This window comes from Caretta caretta, chromosome 1 (assembly GCF_965140235.1).
Source record: "Caretta caretta isolate rCarCar2 chromosome 1, rCarCar1.hap1, whole genome shotgun sequence".
Classification (NCBI taxonomy): domain Eukaryota; kingdom Metazoa; phylum Chordata; order Testudines; family Cheloniidae; genus Caretta; species Caretta caretta.
This window is the reverse complement of record NC_134206.1, coordinates 47,937,580-47,959,101: the sequence shown is the minus strand read 5'-3', so window position 1 is coordinate 47,959,101 and position 21,522 is coordinate 47,937,580. Positions and strand designations below refer to the sequence as shown.

At 44.4% G+C, this 21,522-nt stretch overlaps 1 long non-coding RNA gene across 1 annotated transcript in view; it reads left to right on the top strand.

The window, feature by feature from the left end:
* LOC125635297 (uncharacterized) overlaps positions 1–21,522 on the top strand; it is a 46,978-nt gene that overhangs the window by 10,755 nt on the left and 14,701 nt on the right. The window contains exon 3 of the long non-coding RNA XR_012668108.1: positions 10,995–13,026. This is a non-coding gene — a long non-coding RNA (uncharacterized LOC125635297). The remainder of the gene's footprint in view (positions 1–10,994; positions 13,027–21,522) is intronic.

Here is a 21,522-nt window from a genome sequence, read left to right as displayed (position 1 = left end):
CACGCTCTAGCTTGTTGCTGTTTCAGTTTTGCTGCTACTGTTATTGTTAAACAACCTTTTGCAGAGCCTGGGCAAGCCCTGCAAAACAGTTTGGGGCTATAAACAGAGTGCTGCTGCCAAATGCACTAAGCCCGCTAAATGTTTTTCTTTAATCTTTCAATTATATTCACATTTGACATTACTTGCCTTGGAATTTCTTTTCTCCATTCTGTATGCTAATGGAGATGCCACCTTGTCCCATCTTCGATGCAAATGAGGCTAGCAGAGTTTCTTTAATCCTGTCACCGTTATCCCAAGGGGTTTAGGTGTGTCTCCCACTGCCTTTTCATTGCTTTTTGTAAGTCTTTCTTCTGATCGGTTTTGGTTCAAGCAGAGGCTGGGGGGGAGAGAAGGTCTTTCATGAGTCAGACAGGCTGGGTACTGTGCCCTGGTTCCCCAAGAACACAGAGCTGCTAGGTAACACAGGAAGGGGATCAGAGCTGGGGCTGGGGCAGGGGATTGGGGCCCAGGAGGGAGTCAGGGTGCACGCTCCAGGCGGCGCTTATCTCAAGCAGCTCCCAGAAGCAGCCGGCATGTTCCCTCCTCCCCCTGGCTCTTATGTGGAGGCACGGCCAGATAGCTCTGTGTGCTGCCCTGTCTGCAGGCGGTCCCCCCACCCCCAGCTCCCATTGGCTGCAGTTCCCGGCCAGTGGGAGCTGTGGGGGTGGCGCTTGGGGCAGGAGTAGCATGTAGAGCCCCCTGGCTGCCCCTACACACCCTGCTCTGAGCCCCCTGCCACACCCCACACCTCTCCTGGACCCCAAACCCCAGCTCTGAGCCCCCTGCTGCACCACACACCCCTTCAACACCCCAACCTCCTGCCCTGAACCTCCTCGTACACACCAAACCCCTCCAGTGCCCCAACCCCTTGCCCTGAGCCACTTCCTGCATAATGCACCCCCTCCCACACCCCGCACTCCCTCCCGCACCCCAACCCCTTGCCCCAGCCCTACATTCATGGCCCTGCATGCAATTTCCCTACCCAGATGTGGCCCTCGGGCCAAAAAGTTTGCCCACCCCTGACTTAAATCCTACCTTTTATTCTTAATAAAATCATTTTGTTTATTATTGAACCCAGAGTAAGTGATTAATACCTGGGGAAGCAAACAGCTGTGCATATCTCTCTATCAGTGATATAGAGGGCAAACAATTTATTAGTTTACCCTGTATAAGCTTTATACAGAGTAAAATGGATTTATTTGGGGTTTGGATCCCATCGGGAGCTGGGTGTCTGGGCAATAGAGAGTGGTGACCTGCTGAGCAGTTTTTGTTAAAGTCTGCAGCTTTGGGGGTGTGGATCAGATCTGGGTCTGTGTTGCAGCAGGCTAGCGTGTCTGACTCAACAAGGCAGGGTTCTGGAGTCCCAAGCTGGCAAGAAAAATGGACTTGGAGGTAATTTCAGCACATCAGGTGACAGTCCCAAGGGGGGGGTCTCTGTGACCAAACCTGTCACAGTGTGTTCATCTGATTCTGGGGCTGGAAGAACCCAGCCCTGGGGAACCTAGGTCCTGCAAGATGGCTCCATTGGGAGGGAACTTGCAGCAAGGAGAAGTAGAGCTCCGTATGAGAACACAAGTGACACAAGCAGTACATTGATAGAAGTACAGAAACCCCTTCCCACCCAGAAGAATAACCCTAATAAATGAGCATACTCTAAAGTAACGGGCAAAGCTGGATCCCAGCCCAGAGCACCCTCCTGCATCGCAAACCCCTCATCTTCAGCCCCAGCTCAGAGGCTGCACCCAAAGTTGGAGCCCTCACTCCCCCCCACCCCAGCCCTGATCCCCGTCCCAGCCCAGAGCACCCTCCTACACCCCAAGCCCCTCATCCCTAGCCCCACCCCAGAGCCTGCACCTCCAGATGGAGGCCACCCCAGCACCCCAACCTCCTGCCCCAGCCCAGAGCCCCCTCCTGCACTCCAAACCCCCATCCTGCACTACGAACCCCTCAGCCCCAGTCTGGAGACCCCTCCTGTGCCCCAAATCCCTCATCCCTGGGCCCACAACAGAGCCTGCCGTAGGTGCCGATTTCCCATCTAGCTGGGGGATGCTCAACCACCCCCTCCACCCCAGGCCCTGCCCCCACTCCATCCCTTCCCCCAAGTCTCCACCCTACCTCTTCCCGCCCCTGATCCGCCCCCATCCTGCCTCCTTGCTGCCTCCTCCCCCAAGCATGTCCTGTTCCTGCTCCTCCTCCTCCTCTCCCTCCCGGAGCTTCCTATATGCTGCCAAACAGCTGTTCATGGTCGGTGGGAGGCACTGGGAGGGAGGAGGAGAAGTTGGTTAGCGGGGCCACCAGCAGGTGAGATGCACTGCGGGGAAGAGAGGGGAGCTTGACTGCCAGTGGGTGCTAAGCACCCTCTAATTTTTCTCTGTGGCTGCTCCAGCCCTGGAGCACCCGTGGAGTTGGCGCCTATGGAGCCCGCACCCCAAGCCGGAGCCCGCACCCCAAGCTGGAGCCCTCACACACACACCCCCACACCTCAACTCCCTGCCCCAGCCCAGAGCCCCCTCCCGCACTCCTAACCCCTCAGCCCCAGCCCAGAGCCCCGTCGTGCACTCTGAACACCTCATTTCTGGCCCCACCCCAGAGCCTGCTCCCCCAGCCAGAGCCCGCACCCCCTCCTGCACCCCAGCCCCCTGAGCCAGCCCGGTGAAAATGAGCGAGTGAGTGAGGGTGGGGAGAGCGAGCGACAGAGGGAAGAGGGGATGGAGTGAGCGGGGGGTGGGGCCTCAGAGAAGGGGTGGGGCATGGGCAGGCTCTCAGAGGAGGGGCAGGGGTGGGGCAAGGGTGTTTGGTTTTGTATGAGTAGAAAGTTGGCAGCCCTATTGTGGTGTGACCCTGTTTGTGTTTGGGGCACAGGGTTTGTCTGCACTACAAACCCTGCAGGCCACAGTGTGTGTATAGACTGCTGTTAGAGAGAAAGAAAGTTTAGGCACTAAAACTGAGAATTTCAGCTGCCTTCTGTGGCCTTTGTGTTCAGTTAACCCACTGTCCAGTTACAGAGGACTCTTTTTCTTCGTGAGAGAATTTTGTTTAAAAACATGAATGCCTCATTTTAGTTATGAGAGAAAACTATGCTCCCGTCATGTGACTAAACATCTTTTTTCACTAAATTTAGATATATCTGAACCAGTTATCAAATTGGAAAATCTCCCCCCAGATCCAAAGCTATGACCTTGTCACATATTTCTCAATGGAGAAATACCCAGTATGGTAAAGTAAATAAAGAAGATGCAAAAGAATCCTTCTTCAATTTAATCTAATTTAAATGTTTACTTTTCCTGTACAGATCAGCTGTTTTTAATTCAGTTGAATACTTTGAAATACTAACCATACGGTACTGTTATTTAGAAGGTCCTTGGTATTCTTCCATCCCAGAACTCTTTTCTGCCTTGATGAACATTTCAGTTATTAAATTAGATAATCCTGGATGATGTCAACAATACACTAAGCACCATAATTACAGGGGTTTATCAGAAAACCCAATTTTAGACTCCTGAATAGCTTGAAAAATGGAAAATGTTTCTAATACATGTATCCAGAAAGACTTCCCAAAACAATACCGCAGGGTGGAGGAGAGAGAATTTCTGTTAAATAAGATCTCTAAACCACTACACTTTATGGGCTGTGTACACATACATGTTGTCACAACCAGATCAGATTAATGAACAAATGAATATGAAAATGAATAAACATTTTAAAATATTCTTTTAAAGATAAATTTTCTGCAACAATGGCATGGCTATACTTGTCGAGGTGTAAGAGATTTCTCTGCATTTCCTTCCCCTATTTGGATGAGAATATATATCTTCTATACATGTTTAATTATTTTCTGTTAATATTACTAGTGATAATTATTTCCTTTTAAGTAACAGTTGAAAGGAGAAAAAAGCCACAAATTATTGGCTGTAAGATGTCAGCCATTTTCAAATAAGTCCAGACAATAATCTTTACTTTTCATCCTTCTAAGTATACAAAGTCACCAAAATAGTAGCTGATAGGCATAGTCTTCATGTTGTATACTTTTGGTTTGCGCGTACCTCTGAAAACTGATTGTGCTGTACTCTTAATGAATAGCTCCTCAAAGATTTTGCTGTTAATATAGTTTGATAAGACTAGTTTATAATTACTATATTTTATCAGCATTTGCAAATTACATAGTTTTAAAACTGCTGTCTCTATTTTTAAAACAATGTATTTAAACTGATTGATTTTGATGTAATAGCTATACTAATTAGCTATAATTTTTGATAGTTTTCAGTTAGCAACATGGTTACGTGAAGAATTTTAAGTGGAAATCCATCTGTTACTGTAGCAAAACTTATTCTTAAGGCCACCTGCTGTCTGTGGCAAGGTTCACCTGTGTAAACAGCCATTGAAATAAGTCCTCTGAAGGCTCTCTGTGAATGCATTTCTGACAACTTCCAAACATTCAGTTATGTAAATTTACATTTTAATCAATCTTTTGAGGTGTCTAGGGAGCGGCTTCAAAATAATGGATGTTTTGTAATGTGAAAAATTATGATTAAGACTATTTAACTTTTAAATTGTGAATCAAAAATTATGGTCTTGGTTCATCTGTTCATTCTGATATATTTTTAAACTACAAGTATATCAGAAACAAGTAGGTATTTTGGACTCCCAGGGAGGGTAAGGGGCAATTAAGGGTTGTGTACCACCCACCCACCCCCGGCCCTGAAAAGATTAATGAGGGCCTGAGAGGCCCGTTATGTTATCTGGCTGCATCTGGAGGTAGACCAAGCTTAGGGATGAAACCCAGTTGTGGAGGAGCTGGGTAGTGACTATAAAGGCAGGAAGTTTAGCACAGAAGGCGGTAGGGAGAGAGTCTGCTGTCTCTCTCTGAGATTATCGAGAGAAGGCCCTGGGATTCTTACCTGAGTAGAGTAGGGTTGCCAGGTGTCTGGTTTTTGACCGGAACCCCGGGTCGTAAAAGAACCCTGGCGGCTCCGGTCAGCAGTGCTGTTAAAAGTCCAGTTGGCAGGAGCAATGGGGCTAAGGCAGGCTCCCTGCCTGCTGTGGCTCCGCTCAGCTCCCGGAAGCAGCAACATGTCCCCCTTCCAGCTCCTATGCGTGGGGCAGCCAGGGGGCTCCGCATGCTGCCCCGCCCCAAGCGCCAGTTCCACAGCTCCCATTGGCTGGGAACTGCGGGCAGTGGGAGCTGCGGGGTGGCGCCTGTGGACGGGGCAGCACACAGAGCCATCTGGCTGCACCTCCGTGTAGGAGCTGGAGTGGGGACGTGCTGCTGCTTCTGGGAGCTGCTTCAGGTAAGCACTGTCCAGAGCTTGCACCGTTGACTCCCTTGTGAGATTATTGACATGAACTGGGACCGTATAGATCATTGGTGCAACCAAGGTCCTGTAGTGGCACCAAATCTTGTATAAAGGGGGTCAAATAAGGTGTCTAAGACAAGGTTATGGTTTGCTGGTTATGATTATGCTATCTGTATATGTGTACCATTTTTTTAGTTGAAGTTATGAATATTGGCTCTATACTGTCTGTATTTCAAACTTATGCTATGCTTCTGGGTGACACCCCAGACAATTTGGTATCCGCACTGCCTAGCCTGCTTGATGGCCCATTAAGGACTATTAGCTATACAGTTGTCCCATTGAGAGAAGGCAGATACACCTTGTGACTCAGCGAGGTACGCAGGGACCTGCCTTTGAACAGAACTCTAAGGTTTTTCTATGCCATGTGCTGGATAGCATGTCTTTGGGACAAAGAAAGCAAAGTCCACATGTCAAGAGACTATAAAAGACTGCTGCAGCTCCTCCATCTTGTCTTCAATCCTGCTTTTTGCCTCTGGAGGAACTTTGCTACAAACTGAAGCTCTAAACAAAGGATGGAATGACCCATCCTAGCTGTGGATGTACTCCAGAGACTTGATTTGAACCTGCAGTTTATTCCATCACTGCTACAAGCCTGAACCAAGAACTTTGCCATTACTGTATGTAATTGATTCCATTTAACCAATTCTAGCTCTCAACTCTATCTTTTTCCATTTATGAATAACCGCCCCCCCCCAGCACCCCTGCCCCACCCTGGAGCCCCGTCCTGCACCCTGCACTCTCATTTCTGATCCCACCCCAGAACCAGCACCCCCAGCCCAGAGCCCATACCCCCTCCCACACTCCAACAACCCCCTGCCTCAGCCTGGAGCCCCCTCACATACTCCAAACTCCTCAGCTCCACCCCCCAGCCCAGAGCCCCCTCCTGCACCCAAAACCCCTCATCCCTGACCCCACCCCAGAGCCTGCACCCCCAGCCAAAACCATCACCCCTTCCCACATCCCAACCCACCGCCTCAGCGTGGAGCCCCCTCCGGCACCTTGAACTCCACATTTCTGGTTCCACCCCGGAGCCCGTATCTCCAGCGGGAGCCCTCACCCCCTCCTGCACCCCAACCCCCAAGCCAACCCGGTTAAAAGTGAGTGAGTGAAGGTGGGGAGAGCGAGCGACAGATGGAGGTGGAGTGAGCAGGGGCAGAGCCTCAGAGAAGGGGCGGAGCAGGGCCTTGGAGGAGGGGCGGGGCAAGGGTGTTTGGTTTTGTGCAAGTAGAAAGCTGGGAACCCTACCTCGAATCTGGCAAGTGGCCAGGAGTGACAGAGAACAGCCACTGGGGTGGAGCAGGCTCAGGTGGGAAGCCCTGGTGTAGGATAAATATGACATTAAAGAATTAGAGTTAGTTTAAGTTTGATTAAGGAAATATGTGTGTTGTAAAGAAAGGCCTTGACTAGCAGGTGGAAAGAAGGCCATGAAAATAATAAGGCCAGAAGTAATTAAGTAGGGAGGATGTCTAGTTCAAAGAATAAGTAATGAGATAAGGGAAAGTTTCTCAAAAGAAGGCCTCTGACCAATTGGGGTGGCTGCAGATGGTTTTAAATAAGACAAAGAGAAATGAGCCATCATGGCCCTACCTACCCCACATGCCAGTGCTTATTATTGAGGCTTTTTAGGCATGTTTAGAGAAATTGTATAAGTATCATTTGGATTTAATAAAGGAATTTTTCGTTAGTGTTTGGTTTTCCATATTAATAATTCCAAATATTAATAATTCCCACATTTTGGCAACCCACAAAGGGATCCCACCTTAAGTTCAGTTGCTGTAAATCCCCAGCGTAAAGAGGTAGTGACATCCTCTGGGGCTACTATAATTTCTCTCCTAAAGAGAAATTCAGTAACATAAGAGGAATAGAAGGAGGTACTTCAGATACCTATTTAAAAGAGTGCATGGCAGAGCACGGCGGAGGAACGTAGAGTGCCACTTACAGCTTAAAGAATAAGACCCATGAGCGACCCTGGAGAGAACGGTAAATGAGTGCAAAAAACCACAAAGATAAAGCCAGTGCCAGTGAGAGGAATCGGCTGATGAATGTGTTACTTTGGGAGATAAGTGATTTAAGGAAAGAGAGTGAGGAGCTAAAAGGAACTTTTACACAAATTAATACTGCAGGGTTGAGAAGGAATTAAGCCATCATGGGTTGTGGAAATGTTAGTGTTAAAGAAGAGAATGCTTGGTTCGATGATAAAACCCAGTTATGGCAGTGCAACTTGGTACAGTGACACTGGGTGGAATCCTCATAGTCAAACAAATTATACAACAGATAAGGGGGTAGCTACTATTACCACTGTGTGTTTTGGACTATGCAGTGTATACTGTAAAGGGGGTAAATGAAATGTAAACAAAACATACTATTTAATTAAAATTCAATAAGGACTCCAAAGAGGAGCCACAATAGGTTGTATTTTTTTTCAGATAGCTGTGTACTTGGGAAGCAGAAAACAACCCAGAAGAAAGATAAGTGAATACATTAAAAAAAGAAAAAGTGCTTAACCATTAAAAATTGTATCCGAAAGTTATGGTTAACTGTGGTGTAAAGTAAATGTTATTCGTGAGTTAAAATCTATATGGTGTTTTGTAAATAAAAAAGAATAATTGAAACTTCAAGTAATTGTATAAAAAGATTGAAAAGCCCTAACCTGGAAATACATCCAACTAATGACTTAGCATTAAACCTGTTAAATATTGTGCAATATGTAGATGATATCCTGGGGACAAGGAAAGCCATTTAAAAGTGTTGGAAACCCAGTGTGAGGTTTTGATGAAAGCTGGACTGAAGCCAAACCCCAAATGAAGACCCAGTTAGTGAATCTGGCCAGCGAGCTTCAGACAAAGAAAACGTTAACATGACTTTTGGTGCTGTCTGTCACTACTTCAGAAACAACACTGTGATCACTGCTGGGCACGAAGGGCCGTGTCAGAATTTTGTCCGTGACTACACAGCCACTGCTGCACCCCTCTACCAGCTCTTGCAGAAAAAGGTAGAGCGGGAATATAGGCAGTGTATAATTTAAACGAGGTTTTGGCGCAAGCTTCAGTATCTAGCCCCCCAGATAGTACAAAACCTTTTGGATTGTTTGTAACCATTTCAGATGTGTTAACTCAGGGCTATCCTGACAGAGAAAAACCTAGTGCTTATGCTTCCAGCATACTGAAAGGAGTTAAAATGTACTATGCAAAACCTTTATTGGCTGTGTAATAGGCCATGACACATTTCAGATATCTGGTGGAGTTGGGATGCATAAAACTGTACACTGCTCATACTCCTGTAAAGAATTTTTTGTCTGGTAAAATTAAAGATGGCACAGTGACTAGTCTTAGATTGACCTGGAGGTCTGGCTGCTGGAAGAACACCAAATTGAAATCTGTCCTCTTAAACAACCCTCACCTTTGCAGCAAGATTATTAATTGATGGTACTCTGAGTGTTCTCAAGAAATTGCTTTTCAAGAGGGGCCCCCCAACCCTTTTATCTCATGTGCAATACATATTTTAAATTCTGATGGGCTGCAGTGTGAGGGTCTGACAGTATATTGTAATGGGTCCTCTTGTCACCAAAAAGGAACCCCAGTCATAGGATTTGCCATTTGGCCTCCCTCCGTTCAGGCTGAACCTGTGCAGTACAGATGTAGTACACACTCAGCCCTGTATGCTGAATTGGCTGCTGCAGCAGAGGCATCATCACTGTAAAAGGACAAACGCCAGCTGCTCTAAAATGTTCAGACTCTCAGTGGGTCCGTGATGCCTTGACTCCATATCTCCCTTGGTGGAGTATGGATTTATTTTGCAGTGCAGATCACAAGCCTTTATGCTCTCAAGCCCTTCTGCCCTGTGTATGGGAACTAGCAAGTAAATTGGGTGTCTCAGTGATATATATGTGGTTAAGGTAAAAACTCACTCCAGACATGGGGAAGTAAGCAAGGAAAACAGTGGAGTGGATGAAGCTGCAAAAGAAGCTGAGGCTGACAGGGGATCTGGTGTGGGTCCCTCCCTCTGTTTATCCAGTCCTTGCTGTCACCACTTGAGCACCAACAGAAAACACTGACATTACAAGAATATGATCCAGAGGCATCTTCTCTTAAACAAAAAGTAATGCATGGGGACTTAAACCAGCTAAATGGTAAATCAGAAAATTGGTTGCTCAGTGTAGGGATGATTTACCTTACCTGATCTGGATTCCACCACAGCCCCTTGAAAGGGAAATGTTAAGACTGGTGCTTCATGTGCCACAGGGGCCCACCAAAATGCTGATGCCATTTATCAATTATTGATAGCCTGGTGGCCCAAGTGTGTGTGTGTTGTGTGTTTTAAATAAAAATTCTTAACAATTGCCTGGTTTGTGCTAAAAACAATCCACCAGGAAGAACAAAACATGGATTTATCCAGGCCCAAAACTTCAGGGATCCTTGAGAGGGAGTTTGCAGATTGACTACAAAGCATATTACCCTAAGGTTTCTGTCTTGGGGGAATTAAAGACAAACAGAAAAATCAAAACAATGGTGAAAAAAGTGGTGTGTGTGTGATTCAGGCAAAGACTGGGATGAAAAATTGCTTATTCTTATGGCTTTAAGGGGGGGGAATCCAAAATAAAGGGGATCTCTTCCTTTACTGCCATGACAGGCAGGGAAATGACTCCCAGAACATTGGTTTGCTGTTCCCACGCCAAACCTAATGAAGGAAAGTTGGTCACAGAACAATGGGTAAGATAGTTGGGGGAAAAGTTACAAGATGTGTATGTGTCTATTACACAGCAGCAGGGGCATGATGATCATGCCAAAATGAGGACATACTTTAAATTGGCAAGTGTGGGGTAGAGTGATGGTGCAGTTAACCGTGGGGAAAAAAACCATTTCTAGCACTAGGGTGGGGAGGCCCCTATTATATACTACAAAAAGGCCAGCCGTGCAGTTTATTTGGTCTGAAGCAGGATCTTAAAGCAAGGATTGATGGCTACCTGCTATTCTGTTAAAACTGTTCAGATGCTCCCACTGAGGGAGCACCAGAAACTGTTTTATTTTTCAAACTGTTGGTAGTGTACAGAAAGGCGGGTCTGATTGTGCGTGGAGGATGTGACTGAATAAATGCAGAAATAATTTGAGTTTGGGGATAAGAGGAAGCCTCCGTTATTAAAGTGATAGCTGGAAGCCCAATTCAGTTATGGGGCAAAATAGATAATGCCATTGGATATCTCATACAATTCTACAAATGGCCGGAGGACAGGCAAAAAGCATGATGATTGTATAATGATTGATAATCATAGCATCAATCCCTGTTTAGGGGAATGGTACCTTTTCCATATGTGTATGCTAGCCATGAGGGACAGTACACAGGTTTTGTATTCCCTGTAAAATTTAATCAAACAGGGCTTAGCAGTATGAACGTTTTGGGAATCAGGAAAAGTAGAAATGAGCATGGCACAAATACCAGACAGTGAAAAGAAAAACACAGAATGCCCCAAGCTGGAGGCAGGACCCAGTAATGGACTGGTATTAAGGCCCCTTAAAGAAGTGCTGTACAATGATCAATTTAAACATGTATCTGTTGCTTAATTTGATTTCATTGCATTTACCGAATGGATTTTATGTCTACCAGAGCTTGGCCAATTGTATGGCAAAATGATAAAGGACTACGGAAAGACTTGGTTAGAAATGCAAAAGTAAAGGCATCCGGATCAATGCAAAGGTGAAGCCAACGGAGCCTGTTCTCCAGTGATGTGGCAATGTGGTTTGGAGACGGAGCATCACTCTGAAACCAGGTGGTGATTAAGACCATGTGGGACATGAATGAGTCTTCCCGCACAAGCTGGCTATGGACACACTAAGCCCAATATACGAGCAAAGCAATGAACTCCATTAATCAAGAACTTTTGAATGTATCTAATACTCATGAAATAGTTGACTTGTTTAAGAAAGTACAGCCTAAAGTGAATGTAATAATCAACCAGACCAATGAGGCTCATCAAAGAGGGACAATAGCCAGGGCCATGATGTGCTGTGTATGGAAGGTATGCAGCAGACAAAATCAAAGCCACTCTCTCTGATTCAGAGCAAGGTAAATTGCCCTCTTTTGTCACTACAGAGAAACTGAAAACTTGGTATGGCAAAGAGAATATTGATTGGTGTAAAACAAAAAAAAACCTCACAAGGGTCCAATACCATGGGGTAAACTGTGAAAAGGATATGGAACTCCTTATCCCACTCATGCTGTCAATCCCAGTAATTACAGAACACCAGGTCATTCAAACCATTGTTAAAGCACTACCAGTGGGAGTACTGGAAGACACTGCAACTCATAAGGTTTGAAAACAGTTTGTTTTTCCTCTTCAAATACAGAGGCAAGATAATTACAAGGTCTGGAAAACCCCGGATTTGTCCTGTTGCTCGCACCTGAGGGACACCTACATGTGCAGGTGTAATGTTTTACAGACCGAGTTGCTGGGTGCAGGTTCACTTTGGGAGAGCAGTCTCCAAACTGCACAGTCTGGTTGAGATGCTAGGGAACTGGTGAAGTAAAAACTGCTTATGCTGGGAATGGTAAATATTGTGTAGTGGCTAGAAGTAACCATTTTTGGTATGGATCCAAAGACTCTTATTCTGATTGTATTTCACACTAAAATTCACTGTAGTGATAAATGGAAAGACTTTATATCCCATGCCCATTTTTCTGTAATGTAACTGAATTACAGGCTGAATTCAGATTACGGGAGGAGGCTGCAAAAGCAGTACTGAAGTTGGGGCCTAGTATTTTCCCCTTGACCCTGGATCTTAAAAGCTGAAGAGGCAGGAAGAGGGAATTCAGGAGTTAACTAGCCCTCCTGATGGGAATATGCATGGGATTATATCTGCGGTTAAAATGGTCATTCAAAGCTTTGGTGGTTGTCAATACAATTGTGATCATTGTAATTTTGATTTTGTATTGTCAAGTTTAGTAGTTGTACAAAATGTTGCAAAATCAAAAAAAATATGTTAAAATGCTTAATGTAGTAAGATGTAGTATGTAGGGTTTTAAGGTGGGGAAAGTAGGATAACTCTAATTCTTTAATTTCATATTTATCTTAAGGAAATATGTGTTATAAAGAAAGGCCTTGACTAGCAGGTAGAAGGAAGGCCTTGAAAATAAGAAGTTCTAAAGCCAGAAGGAATGAAGTAGGGAGGTTGTCTGGCTCAAAGAATAACTAATACAGACTAACACGGCTGTTACTCTGAAACCTGAGATAAGGGAAAGTTTCTAAAAAGAAGGCCTCTGACCAATAGGGGTGTCTGAAGATGGTTTTAAATAAGACAAAGAGAATGTGTCTTAAAATGAGCCATGGACCTTCCCACCCCACATACCACTGTTATCTTCTGTGTGAATTCAAGTGCAATGGAAAAACTTGGCTAGTGAGAAGGAGGGAAGGAAAGGCCTTGGGAAGAAAGGAGGTTGTAAATCTTATCTGGATGAAGACTGGAAATAAGGGTGAACTGTCTCAAATTGGTTTGTAGCTGACATCAGTACTTGGCAATGACATCACTTGCTTCTTGATGGTTATAAAAAGTAAACTCTGTTAGAGTTCATTGCTAATACCTGCCTGACCACGTTGGAGTCAATCAACATGGGTCTAAGCATCCCTGGGATTAGCCTGTATGTAAGTATCTTGATCAAATGCTTATAAATGTTTTGTTATTGTTCGGATGTAGTAAATTGCTTATTACTGAGGCTTCTTAGGCATGTTAGGAGCAACTATATAAGTACACTGGGATTTAATAAAGGAATTTATGGTTAAATTAGTGTTAGTAATTTCAAATATTATTAATAATTCCAACACATGGCAAAAGAGCAGGAGCTGGATTCCCAGGGAGGGAGCCTGAGAGGCATTTAAGTGAGAGGGATGTAAAGGCAGGCCCAAGGAAGTCAGAAGTGGGCTTTTGTTTATACTTTTATGCTGGGATTTTGTTAGCCAATTCCAGGGGAGGGTCTTGAGAGTCCCAACCCTGAGAGAAGAGAGGGCTTAGAGAGGCTGTGAGGGGAAGGACTGAGAGGCTGAGTAGGAAGAAACCCAGGGAAGCAGCAGCAAGGAGTTGGACTGAGCATACCTTTGCTGCTGGTTACAGGGTCACTGGACTGAAACCTGGTTGTAGTGAGCGGGCCCGGGTTTCCCTACCAGCAGTGGTATGATGGTGTGAGGCTGGAGAAGGGCACAAGGATGGCAGCCCTCAGAAAAGGGAGTCAGGACCGTGAGGCCCAGAGTCATGGCCAAAGATCTGATAGAAGGTATTAGACATTGTTTCATTGGAATTCTTGTTACCCTGAGAAGAGCGGATTAAATTGTGACCTGGCCAGAGGGCCAACTCATAGGAAGGTAGACCACTGGAAGACCAGAGCAGCCATCAGAATGGGGTGCTGTTGGAAGGGGACAGAATTGCTACACCACCTCTGGCCATCAGGAGGCACTGCAGCAGTGAGTCCACTCCTTCACAGTGAGAATAAGGATATTGAAAAGAAACTAAATGATTTCTTTGTATTGGGTTTTCACTGCAAAGGATGTTGGGGAGATTAATAATCTTTTTAAGAAATACAGATTAGGCACTGTCAGACTGAGGTGTCAAAAATTAGGTGCAAGAATAAAGTAATAAAGATCAACAAGTCACTAGGACCTGATGGTATTAATTTGAGAATTCTGAGGAATTAATTGGCTGAGCAGCTAACAAAAATATGAAATCTCATTAAAATCAGCTACTATACCAAAAGATTTGAAGCTAGTAAATATTGTATATGCCCAGGGGTGAAAGTAACATTCAACACTTACCGATACGGGGGCCGGCTCTGGTCAGCATCCCCCAGCTAGCCCATCTGCGCTGCCTGGCCCACGCCATCCAGGGCTCCAGCAGGAATTTAAAGGGCCTGGGGCTCTGGGGCCCTTTTAAATCGCCGGCCCCAGGGCAGCTGCTCCTTTTGCCCCCACCCCGTCGGCCGCCCAGGGAGGGGGGCAAAAGGGGCAACGATGTTAAAGCGCTGCCATGGCAGCACATGAAACAGGGTCCTTAAAGTGCGGCCACAGTACAGCTGACTACGGGCTGATACCGGTGGCCACTTTTTACCGGTACACTGTACTGGCCCATAGCAGCTTACTTGCACCCTTCTATATGCCATACAATTTCCAAAAGTCACTAGGAGTGATCCTGGCACTTACAGACCCATGATCCATACTTCAGTAAAAGAGAAATTGGTTGAAGAAATAATTAGATTTTCAAAAAGGACATACCAGCATGGCTCTGTAAAAGAAAATCTCTCTAGTCTACTTGATTTTTTTTTTGACAATGTCAACAAAATAGTGGAAGAAGGAGAAGACATAATTTATTTGGACTTTCCATGAGCTTTTGAAAAAGTTCCTAACAAGATGCTATTAGGAAAACTAAGAAGTCATGGGTTTGGAGGTAAAGTTTTGCCACAGATTAGTAACTGGTAAGAGAAAGAAAACAGAGTATCAATAAATGGTCAATTTTCAGTATTGTGAGCGGCTAATATTAGGGTTCCTAAAAATCTGCTCTGGGGCTGGTTTTAATGCATTAATAAATGATCTGTAAATGAAAGTAAGGAGTCTAAATTTATAGGTGAGAAAGATTATTTATGTTTTTCAAGATTAGTGAAGATTGTGAGGAACTCCAAAGGGACCTAATAAATCAGGTGAATGGGCAACATGATGGCAGATGTAATTCAGTATTGACAAATGGAAGGTAAAGTTAGTTGCAAGAAATGACTTTGAACTACTTAGATATATTTCTGAGTTTTAAATTAACTGTAATCACTCATGAAAAAGATATGAGTGTCATTGTGGATAGCTCATTGAAAACCTCCTCTCAATGTGCAGTGATTAAACCCCGCTCCCTCCAATGCTAAGTTTTTTCTTAGTAGTACTGAAAGGCAGCAAAAGTGAAAGTGTGCTAAATTTTATTTTCTGGCCAAAATCGCATTAAGCAACCACCAGTTTTAACTGACAAAATAATTTGGAACCACTTTATCAAGCAAGATTAAAAAGTTTCCTTGTATAAGATTTTAAATGTTCTTACAAAGTAATAAAGACCTATTTGAAATACTTAGGTTTCAGAGTAACAGCCGTGTTAGTCTGTATTCGCAAAAAGAAAAGGAGTACTTGTGGCACCTTAGAGACTAACCAATTTATTTGAGCATAAGCTTTCATGAGCTACAGCTCACTTCGCTTATGCTCAAATAAATTGGTTAGTCTCTAAGGTGCCACAAGTACTCCTTTTCTTTTTTTGAAATACTTAGCGGTTTTTAAAGTACAAACATAGCTAAAAACAGATCAGCCGTTTTTACTTCCGGTTCTGTTTTCTTTAGATGAGCTGTATGATGAGCTGTTTAATAAATTTGTTAGTCTCTAAGGTGCCACAAGTACTCCTTTTCTTTTTGCGGATACAGACTAACACGGCTGCTACTCTGAAACCTGTTTCCCTAGTTGCAATTCATTGACTCTACCATTCGGAGGAGCCTGTGCCACAGAATGATGAGCTGAAGTTATCAAGCAAAGAAAAGTCTTCACTTGTGAAACAGTCAGAACACAACCCAGAGGTCCTTGGTCAGTTCAGATAAATACTAGATCCTGATTAGATTTATTATGTTTTTTAGCATATTAAAGTTTAACATAAGTTAGTGTGACTTTTTGGGCTTTGTGCTGGTTAGTCAAACACCAACTATTCTTCAAATGAAGTGCCACTCACATTCTGTCAGTAGAATGCATAGTTGCTGAACATTTGGGGAGGAAACTATAGCATTAGAAAATTAGTTCTGCGACACTTCAAGCCGCCACACTTTTTGAAAGAGATGGAGTTTATTGTCTTTTTGTAAGGAGACAGTTCTGCTTTTTGGTAAGTCTATTCAGTGTTTTCCTATCAGCTTATTTCATTTCTCTGTTCGGTGCTAATATTTTTGCTTTACTGCAGCAGCTCTTATGCATCTGTCTTTCTGAGTCATTAGGACTCAATTCTGTTTTTAAAAAAATGAACATAAAGTTTCCATAACTTGGAAAGCTGCAGAAGCCCTGAGAAAAAATCTGCTTCTGCATCTTTCTGTGACATGGAAGCCAGACAGGGTTTGTGCTTAACAGGATCCTTAAATTTTCAGATAATACTATTGGGTCTATTCTTTTAAAGTTGAATGAGGGTCATGCGTTATGTGTGGAATTTTCTGTACATCCAGTGAAACTATATTTACATAATAGTAATCTTGATTTGATGAAAACAACGAGGAGTCCTTTGTGCACCTTATAGACTAACACATTTATTTGGGCATAAGCTTTCATGGGCTAAAACCCACTTCATCAGATGCATGGAGGTGAAAATACAGGAGCAGGTATAAATACACAGCATATGAAAGGATGGGAGTTGCCTTACCAAGTGGGAGGTCAGTCTAACGAGACAATTCAATTAGCGGTAGGATACCTAGGGAGGAAAAATCACTTTTGTAATGGTAATGAGAGTGGCTGATTTCAAACAGTTGACAAGAAGGTGTGAGTAACAGCAGGGGAAAATTAGTATGGGGGAAATTAGTTTTAGGTTTTGCAATGACCCAGTCTTTATTCAGGCCTAATTTGCTGGTGTCCAGTTTGCAAATTAATTATAGTTCTGCAGTTTCACATTGGAGCCTGTTTTTGAAGTTTTTTTGTTGAAGAATTGCCACTTTTAGGTCTGTTATTGAATGACCAGGGAGTTTGAAGTGTTCTCCTACTGGTTTTTGAATGTTCATAGATACTAAGGTCAGAAGGGACCATTATGATCATCTAGTCTGACCTCCTGCACAGCGCAGGCCACAGAATTTCACCCACCCACTCCTGCGAAAAAAATTATAATTCTTGACATCTGATTTGTGTCCATTTATTCTTTTGCGTAGAGACTGTCCGGTTTGGCCAATGTACACGGCAGAGGAGCATTGCTGGCACAAGATGGCATATATCACATTGGTAGATGTGCAGGTGAATGAGGCCCTGATGGTGTGGCTGGTGTGGTTAGGTCCTATGATGATGTCCCTTGAATAGATATGTGGATAGAGTCGGCAATGGGGTTTGTTGCAGGGATTGGTTCCTGGGTTAGTGTTTTTGTTGTGTGGTGCGTAGTTGCTGGTGAGTATTTGCTTCGGGCTGGGGGGCTGTCTGTAAGTAAGGACTGGTCTGTCTCCCAAGGTCTGTGAGAGTGAGGGATCATCCTTCAGGATAGGTTGTAGATCCTTGATGATGCGCTGGAGAGGTTTTAGTTGGGGGCTGTAGGTGATGGCTAGTGGTGTTCTGTTACTTTCCTTGTTGGGCCTATCTAGTAGTAGGTGACTTCTGGGTACCCTTCTGGCTCTGTCAATCTGTTTCTTCACTTAACCAGGCAGATATTGTAGTTTTAAGAATGCTTGATAGAGATCCTGTAGGTATTTGTCTCTGTCTGAGGGATTGGAGCAAATACAGTTGTATCTAATAGCTTGGCTGTAGACAATGGGTCATATGATGTGGTCTGGTGAAAGCTGGAGACATGTAGGTAAGTATGGTCAGTAGGTTTCTGGTATAGGGTGGTGTTTATGTGACCATTGCTGTGCTTAGCTGTGCTTGCCCTGCAGGTTAACAGCAAGGAGAAAAAAATTACAAACTTACTTTTGGCACTAAAATATTCTGATTATACTCCTGATGCAGATCTGTAGCATCAAAAAGGTTTCATTTTTACAGCTATTTTCGCTGTGCAAGTGCTTAGGTGTGTACAGGGCCTGACTCGGACTCTCTGCATTTGGGTGAAAAGAGTAGTGCACCCTGTGAAATACTTCAGTCAAAGTATCATGAGTCATAGAACAAGACATCATATGCAACAGAATGGGGAAGAGGGGGTCAGTGCTAACGAGCTAATTCAATTAAGGTTCCAATTCAATTCTTCAACAAAAAAACTTTGAAAAAACTTCAAAAACAGACTCAATGAGAAACTGCAGAACTGGAATTAATTTGCAAACTGGACACCATCAAATTAGGCCTGAATAAAGACCGGGAGTGGATGGGTCACTACAAAAACTTTCCCCCTGCTGATACTCACACCTTCTTGTCAACTGGTTGAAATGGGCCACCTTGATTACATTGGCCTCATTAGCACTACAAAAGTGATTTTTCCGCCCTTGGTATTCACTCCTTCTTGTAAACTGTTGAGAATAGGCCACTTCCATCTTAATTGAATTGGCTCATTAGCACTGACCCCCCACTTGGTAATGCATCTGATGAAGTGGGTTTTAGCCCACCAAAGCTTATGCCCAAATAAATGTGTTAGTCTCTAAGGTGCCACAAGGACTCCTCTTTGCTTTTGCTTTTACGCTGCAAATATTGCCATTAAACTATGTGGGTACTGTACCTAGTTTAAATCTGTACAAATACATGTTATTTTACTCTTCTATTACTAAGTCTTCTTATTTAAAACACAGTGTTTAATCAGGTACTTTAACTATTTTACTTTCCTTTGCTTCCATTCACACTTTAACTCCCCCTCCCAGCCCCCTGCATTGTGGGAATTTTCTGTCTTGCCAACCCAGGTTGAGTGCTCTGAGCATCAGTCAAATAGGGGCTTACTTAAGAGTAAAGAGAATGAACTCCTTTCAGAAGGGTTGAGGTAGGGTTGCTACTATTGCCTGTTAACCTGTGCAATGGGGCGCCCAGATTTGGAACCCTGTGTGGTAGCAGTCTGCTTTGTCACTAGAACATTGGGTCAGTTATGTATATAAAAATATATTTGTGGACACACGCATGTTTCTGTATCTTAAACACGAAAAATCTTGAAAGTAGTAGAAGTTTCTCTGAGAATTCTACTGTTGAATAAGGAGTATTTGTAATTTTAATACATTAACATCCTTTGCATTTCTTTCCAGTCTCTTTGTAAATGTGGGCTCCAATTCATCAAATGTTTATGCAGATACTTAGCTTTACTTGTGTCTATAGTCCCATTGACTTCAATGATATTACTCATGTGAATACTGTTAAGCAGGTGTGCAAGTGTTTGCACAATCAGAACCTTAGAGAGACTAGTACTCACTTCCACTTGTTGGTTAAAATACCCTTAACTTTAGACTCTTATTTTAAGAGGAAATTGTCAACTTGGTTTCACAAATACCCCCTTTCTTACATGTAAAAAGCTTATAATTTAAAGATGGTAGTCTAAAGGAGAGAGGCTTTCAGATTGCGAGTAAACTGCCATGAATACAGCCAAGTCGCTTTGAAAATGAGTTTCTCTCCCCAGTCGGGTTTATCAGATTTAAAATAGTTTTTAATAAATGGTCACAGAATAGCACTCCAGTCCGGGGTGGGGGGGAATGAAATACTTCAGTTTTACACGTAGATTTTCTGATGTGATTTTAATGACAGCTTCCTACCAAAATCAGTATAAAATGCTTGTCTGTAAATGCAGTGGAACCAGGTATAACATAATTGACTTTAGATTATTTTAAAGGCCTGCAGTAGAATACTCCTAAACCTAGCAAAATTACTTGTTGCTGAAAATTGGTGCCAGCTATGGGTGTAGCTGAACTGGCATTAAACACAATTTTATGTCAAACTGTAGAAAAGGACAAACTATATATTCAATACCGCTTCAGAAATTGTGGTCAAAGCCTGCTTGGAGCAGGTATTTTGAGATAGTTGTCCTTGCTCAGATTTCTCCAGCTGAACCATCATTGCTCCTAACACAGTCTCAAGTATGTGGGGCAAAATTGGGGCCCCTCATTATCAAAACTGCACCTCTGAAAGGATGAGAAGGTGAGTTTCTGCCATTACATTGTCTCAGGAAGAAGATCAAAGTGACTTCAGGTTTCAGAGGAACAGCCGTGTTAGTCTGTATTCGCAAAAAGAAAAGGAGTACTTGTGGCACCTTAGAGACTAACCAATTTATTTGAGCATGAGCTTTCGTGAGCTACAGCTAGCTGTAGCTCACGAAAGCTCATGCTCAAATAAATTGGTTAGTCTCTAAGGTGCCACAAGTACTCCTTTTCTTAAAGTGACTTCAGTGAGCTGAAAAGCAAAGAAAATGTACTTGACCTTTATTATTTCTGTTATAATGCATCAAGAAGGTCTCAGAAAGACAAGACTGGTTTGCTGCAGTTCACAGAATGATGTGGAAGTTTTTTTATTGAAGGAATCAGTATCCTCAGAGGAAGATTTATTTCTCAAAGACTCTGCTGTGACAGGATACAGTTGTTTTTTTTAATGCAGATATTGAGGTTTCTGTTTTGGCAGTGAGTCTCGCCATCTTCTACAGCAGGCATGGGCGGCGGGTATCATAGACAGGCATAGTCTGTGCCTTCCTAACCAACCTAGCATGGCCCTGCCCATGCTCTGCCCCCAAGCCAGGCACCCCCCTGCATTCCAGTGCTTTGCCGGCTCAAGCTGGTTGCGGGAGGCAGGGCAACTGGTGCTGGTGCCGCACTGCCAGGAGCACCAGGACTGGCGGCCCCGCCTCCCTCAGGGAGGCAGGGTGGCTGGGAGCAGTGGGGCTGGCTACGCTGCCCGGAGCACCCGGGTTGGGAGCGCTGCCACCTGGCGCATCCCCCTCTAGCCTCTAGCTACCCCCTCCCTGCACCCAGAGCTACCCCCCTGCCTGCACACAGCCCCTAGCTACCCCCTTTTCTACATCCTGAGCTATCCCTTGGATGCACACAGTCCCTCACTATGCCCTCCTTGCATCCTGAGCTACCCCCCTGCCTGCACACAGCCCCTAGATACCCCCTGCCTGAGCTACCCCTGTGCCTGCACATAGCCCCTAGCTACCCTGTGCCTGCACCCTGAGCAGTTTTCAAATTGTTTGAGCTGAGCTCCCACCACACACAACCCAGACAGGCTGAGTGGCCTGCTGAGGCGAGTCAGGGGGTGGAGGTGGCACTGCCTTCCTGGACCCTGCTGTGTGGAGCTGGCTCAATTCCTGCTGGTCCCTGCCCCCCCCCCCCCCAAAATAGAAGTCAAACTATACCTATGCCCGAGGGCCCGTCCCGGAGCCCCAAGTTCCCTGCACTTTCCCACAGGGCCCTGGAGTTTTTATAGCATGTTGAGGGGGGGCCTCAGAAAGAAAAAGGTTGAGAACCCCTGCTTTAGAAACCACACCCTCACACAGTGCATTACCCCGCCATG